Source organism: Rhopalosiphum maidis, chromosome 2 (assembly GCF_003676215.2).
Source record: "Rhopalosiphum maidis isolate BTI-1 chromosome 2, ASM367621v3, whole genome shotgun sequence".
Classification (NCBI taxonomy): Eukaryota; Metazoa; Arthropoda; class Insecta; order Hemiptera; family Aphididae; genus Rhopalosiphum; species Rhopalosiphum maidis.
The window spans coordinates 47679200-47686483 of record NC_040878.1 but is presented as its reverse complement, the minus strand read 5'-3'; positions in this window follow the sequence as shown (position 1 = coordinate 47686483).

Sequence of the window (7284 nt, the reverse complement as noted above, 5' to 3'; positions counted from 1 at the left end):
TCAATAATGATGAAAATATATTAAATAAAGAAACATTTTAATTTAAAATATTTAATATATTTACATTTATAAAATCAATTTCTTAGGTATCATAAACATTTTCTTGACAATCGTAAAATCCTCTATTAACAATATTAATTTCATTAATAAGACTATTATTTTGGGTGTATCTTATTTTTCCAATGTATAGTTTATTGAATATACTTACATAATAACATAGTAAATAAATATTTAATTTCAAAATAACCTTAAAATATAATAAAAAATGATTTTACACACATTTTCTTATATATCATTAAATATTTAAAAATATTGCCCATATTAAAAACATAAAACAATCATTTAAAATAAGACGCTATTAAATTACGCATTGTTAAACGATGAGAAAAAGCTTTCGTTTTTATTTGTAGTTCTATGCGATACGTAACTCGAGTAACTGACACTTACATTTTATTAGTGAACTAATAGAATAGCTCATGGTTCGCAGTTAAAAAAAGCTAAATAAATTTCATAAAACGGTCAAATAACAGTAAGTTTAATCTTATATAGAAGTACTAATTTTAGACGACGCTTTGTCTTCAGTACGCGCGTAAATGTTATGTTCAATTTTGACCATATGATAAAGGAAATCGGATCAGAACAAATGCCATTAAAACTTAAAGTCTATTCTCAACTTTTATTATTTTTGCATGGCGAATAAAATTTTATTTGTTTGCACAAATAGGACAATTAAATTATACCTATACTCAGTATACTCTCGAGTTGAATAGTTATTGTTATTATACTCTAAAGTATCTTTTGTTTCAACAATAGTATTTTTCGATACAAAATATGTCAATATCACTCTTTTCCTATAGTCTAATAAATATTTAAATTGTATAAAAGTTCAGTGTACCTATTGGACAGGTAACTGTTCATTTTGGCGAAACCCATTTCGGTGAACGGATATATTGGCGAAAGCGTATATCGACGAAATTAATAATTAAAAATATATAATATTTAAAAATGTAAAAAAAATATCAGTCAGTTTAGTAGTCATACCGTAAATTAATATCAATAAAAACAGATATATATGAAAATCAATATAATACGCAAACCTTTTTTAATACCAATTTTGGTTTCGACCGAGCCGTTATGATATTCAAAATTTATTAAATCAACAGTTATTTAAATATAATAAAATAACACAGTTAACAATTAAAACTAATTTGATTATTATTTGATCAGTAAAACATTTCAACTTAAAAAACACATTCGTGTCGGTTATTACGGTTCGGCTGAACTTTATCGTAATAATGTTAATTGTAATTTGTAATCAACAAAAATGAAATAATTTTTATCTTTCAATCTGTTCATGTTTTATTCTATATATATATAATGTCCAAAAATTATTGTTACAAAGACTAAGGTCTAACGGCCTAATCGTTATAAATATCCATTCGGTAATACATCCGTTTGCCAATATATCCATTCGCAGATACATACGTTCGGTGAAATGCTTTTCACTGAGATGTCCTAAAACCCTATTTAACATTGTCATATTAGTTAATTACAGAGAAAAACTATATAATAGCCAATAAGTATGTATTGATAAATTTTTATTTTTTTATATATTTGGCAAAATATGATCAATATAATATGAATTTTCTTTTATGCTTGCTTTAAATAAGTAATATTATAATGTAATATTATATATTATATTATGTAAATTATTGTCTTGTAAGTATAATATAATTTTATTTATTTTTAATACTAGTATTAATTTGATAATTTAGTAGTCTAAATGTGATTTTCCAAAATTAAAATAATATATCAGACTTTACAGTTTTATAGAAATTGTCATAGCCTTAGCAACTTTCTATCCAACGGCAGAAACCAAAACATAGAACACAGGGCTTGCATCAGTAATACTAATTACGTATATTTGTACGTATTTTGGGATTCCAACCTCCCAGAAATTTTTAAAGTAGAATAATTTTTATCATTAAAATAATAATAAAATAATGTATTTTTAATTCATGTATTATAAATATTTAACCCCCCCCCACCCCGCAAAAAATGTATCCTGAAAACGTGCTTGCCGCGTTTATTCCAGTATAATTCGGCCGAGAAATTCTGTGTTCTCTAAATTGGTGAACACAAAGTATATATGTGTTATATATGTATAAAGGTTTCCACTAGACAGATCATGTATGTATAATACATTTCTAGTAAAATCGCGTGTTTCAAAGTGTAACTTATTCACGACGAAAATTATTCAGACAAATCGCAGTCGCCGTCATTTATATCGGTTTAATCGATCAACTGCAGATTGTCGCGACGTTACTCGGTTCGGTATTATTGTATTCAAGGTATACGTGGGATAAAAGTTTCCTATCGACAGAAGATGAAAATCTCGAAGATAAAAAACTAATACAAATAATGAATCGTAAGGTTGTTTACATTCCAAACGGCGGAGAATTAACAAAGATCGGGTAAAAACTAAAACTATAACTATGCGTTAATAAGTACGGGTGGAGTGGTTCGAACGCATTACTACTGCAACGGAAAAACGGCGACGGGCCGGCTCTGTACATACGCGTATTACGGCGCATACCTTCATATCGTATTGTGCGACATAAAAATATACAAACGTAGACCGCTTATAATGCGCACGTCAGTGCATCAATATGTTTACCATTTACAACGATCGACGGGTATAACGCAGTCGTACAGCGTATGCGTATCTATATGATATACTATAGTACATGCGCATACACTTACTTGAATCCTAAATTTTTTTCCCGGTTACACCGCCGACTACCGGGCGAGTAATTATATTAATTAACGAACCGCCGTCTGTGTATACATATATATATATATGTGTGTGTGTGTTTATGTGTGTATATAATTAAAGAGTATTTTTTCCTACATTATTTTTTTATCAGACGATTAAAAATATGTATATCGTACGCACACGCTCGGGTTCACATCCTTAAATAATATGTGTAGGTATTGTGTATATGTGTGTGTGTGTGTGTGTGTGTCACGTTGTTTTCGATAAATTTACGCGCAGAGGGAATATAGAGGCCTCATCGTGCCCCCCGGGTCCGAGTCTGTGTGTGTGTGTGTGTATATTATATAGTGGTAGGACCGAACAAGCCCGAAACTTATATAGTTTCGCCCGCTATAATTACGATCCATTAGACCACCGAGCCGCGTTATAATAATATTATTCAGAAAACCGTCGTGCCATCCGACCACGAGTGCGGTGCAGTATATTATTATTATGTATAAAACTATAAACGTCATAGTATACATCACGATGGAGGTACAAACGCCCGAAGGCCTTTTCTCCCGCCCTCACCGCCACCGCGTGCGTTGCCATTTTAACTGTTGACCTGCCGACCGCTCGCCACGTGCTCGGATGCGTTAATGTTTCCGATGGCAGAGGAGGTTTAAGGGACATCACCGAGATTTGAGTACTTAGACCGGACCGATAACGCTCGTTTTCGTATCGCAAGCGCCTATCGTAAGTTCGGTATAGTAATTATTATTTCGTAGGATACCTATATTATTAATAATTATTACATGCGGCTAGTACTACACGATACTATCAATAACTTGTGCAAGCTGCAATCCGTTCATAATGACGACGATGGTCCGAATTCGATAAAAATTGATTTCGGCGTCCGATTTCGGAGATGATTTGTCAGTCTAGGACAAATCGGTGTAGTAGGGTATATTATATTATTATCAATATTTAAATTGTAATATATATATATATATCCTTATTTTACGCAATTTCGTAAAAAATTAAATTTTATACGCTCATAATATTTTTTCTATATAGACGCTAGAACTTTTTTTACAGTTATTTGAAGAAAAAGTTATGGAGAACCTTTGATTGGGTTTTTTAACTTTAGGTATATAAATCAAAAAAATGTTATGAATTTTCAACTTCAATATTCCTTGCAATTTTTTATTAAATCTTGTATTAAATTTTAAAGATTTTTTGGAATAACACATTTTTTTTATAGACATTTCAAAAAAAAAACTTATAAAATTAGAAAATTTCAATTATCTATAAGTAGCTTTAAAAACGTCAAAATGTTTTGAAAATTTAATCGTAAATAGATAACGTTAATTTAAACATTTAGTGAAAATTTCAAGTACTTAGTATTTACAATGATTCGTTTTTTTTTGTTACAACAAAATAAAAATATATAAATATTCCCGTTTTTCCGTTACTTTCTTAGGGTTTTTTTCTGACGTTTTTGACTACAATTAGACATTTTTACTTTTGACACCCCAAAGTATCAACAAGATTCATTTTCTTTTTCAAAGAAAGGCTGAAGTCCAAAATCAAAGCACTATTACTGTTCCATAACATCATGATGACCGACACATACAAAATAAACCACATCATTTAAAATCAATACATTCATCACTCCGTTGAGAATATAAAAATATATTATTCGCTTTTATTTAGAAAAAAAACGATCGTGTATGGGTAATGTTGGCGAAGTCATTAAAGCCGCTTTAATCAGAAAAAATATGAATAAGCATTAAGCATTGTGCTTTATATAGCGTTTTCGTTTGCAACGGTGTCTGCGTAGATATATAGGTACGTAGTGTCGAATAGAATAATCTACTTAATATATCGTTGAATCCGTGGCCGTCATCCTCGCACGTCCAGAATCGTTCACTTCAGCTCTCTCACTCTCTCTCTCTCTCTCTCTCTCTCTCTCTCTTTCTCTCTAAATATATATATGATATAGTTTATCGGATTACCTGTTGTACGCCTCGCAGTTCTATATAGGCGGTAATAATTGCACCTTGTCAATAAAGAAAACAAAAATAATTACGATTGCGGACGTCAATGACTCGAGGGCGTTCTAGTTTTACTTTCAACTGCTTTGGCACGTTGTATACGATGGTATACTCTGTTTACACAATAAATATAATAAAACAACGATATATTGTGTATAAAAACGCGACGATAGTACTGGGCTGCAGGCTATCCCCTACCCATGGCTGATATTCTCGAAAAGTTAAAGACAAAGCTGAGTAGAGTATAATACGTTACTTTATATTAAATTATATGTTTGGAGAGTGTTCTATACACGAATAAATTGTTATCGACTCAATTATAAAAACCTTTCGATCACCGTCATAATAAATAATTAATTCCTATATAAGATCAATTTGATCAGGAGACGAAACGTATATAGATACTATTCTACAGCCACGTATATCATACTCATTACTGGTACGTAATTATTGAGATTTAAATGAAACAGAAAATGTACAAAGTGAATAGGAAAAAATGACATAAAATGACAAATATATTAAAATATATAGGTACAATAGGTACATTCGTAAAATTCTACTTATTTTAAACTCGATGTGATTCGATGTATATAATATTTTTATGTTTGCATATAATATAATGAAAACACTTATTTAATTGCATACCTATCTATTAAACTTGAGGAATAAAATCTCGGAGAAAGTCTTCTCTAACAACGAGTAGAATATTTCGTATTTCTGTTCCAAGACATAAATAACTTGTTACTTTTTTTAAACGTGTTAAAATGAATTACCTAATGATGGCATATTTTTATTTCAGAGAACAAGTAACCCCAAACATAGCATTAAATATGCCAAAATAATTTTAGATATCATAGATAACCAGATTTATAATTAATTGATTAATTTTAATATTTAAAATTTAAAAATATTCTTATTTTAATTATTTACACATTTATGATTGTATTGACATGTTTAGAATTAATAAAATACTTTATAACGTATATTTAAAAAGGCTAGCCACCTAAAATATCAACTGCGAAATAAAAAATATTAATTTTATTGTGTTTTTAAAATAAAATTAATTAGTTTATTTTCAATAAATATTATCCTTAGTATGAACATTTTAATAACTAAAAAACTATTCGTTTCTATATTATTTCATAATTCTGAAAATATTTTTTATTTATGAGTTGGTAAGATCTTGTATAAAACAATTTTGGCTATATGTTGTTCTGTGATTGTAACATAATTTATTTATATAAATTATATACAATAATAATACATTATGTTTGGCTAGAAAAAAACTGCTCAACTTTCTTTTTATTTTATTGGTATTAATAAAAAACAAATCAAAGTTATTTGGATATTAATATATAATAATTGTACAAATATTGTTACAAGTAATCTTTTGCGATTACATTGATTTTGTAAAATTATTTATCAAAGTGATATTTTGTCACAGATTGTATTAAATCATTTCATGGTTTTTATTAGGTACAATTGCACCATTTGCACCGTACTTTAGCAAAATAATATATTATTATATTAACAGTATAGGGTTTGAAGATCGTCTAGGGATTTCCTTTGAGTTGTGCTTCCCGAGATAATGTCTCAGACCACCGAGCAGCGATAAGGAAGAAGCACATTAATCATCAATTTGAACATTAGACAAATATTTATTAGCAAAGTTAGTTAGAACAATAGTTTACACAATGGTACCGCTGGTAAGTAAAAGCGTAAATAACGTACATTTCGATTGTAAAAAAAATATATATATAAAAATTGGTCGGAAAATTGTATAGTTATAAATATGTGGAATTATAAGAGTGTGGTGGTTATTAGTATATTACATTATATAAGTATGACATAAAATATTAACCGTGTAATACGTACACGGCTTTAAAGAAAATCCAATAAAAAAAATCTTGTGAACTGTTTATTTATAATATATATGAAGAAAAAAACTAGTGGACATTATTATTAATCATATTAAAAAAAAAACAACATCAAGGGTAGAGATATGCTATATTTGATGTGATAATAAACGTATTTAATGGATTATTACTTTTAAAACAGTTTTCCATTTATATTAAAATAATATAATGTAATATTACATTATACTTGATAGTTGATATCATATGTAATTCGAAATGAACCTAAATATTATATTATACCTAATAATAATTATACACACAAACAATTTAATATTTTGAAAGCACACAATTATTTACATGCACGCATACTGTTATACGAATACATTTTTAATTAAATTCCTATAGTCGTTATAGAAGCGAATTATTTTTTAAATAAAGTTTTAAATCTTATATAGCTATAAGTATTAATTTTAAATCACCGTAATCAATATAAATGGTTATTCTATGTATACATACAATCTAAATAAATACATAATGACATAATTTGTAATAGTAAATTGTAAACTTATATAGTAAAGGTAGTTGGTACCTACTTAATATGTATTATCTCATTATG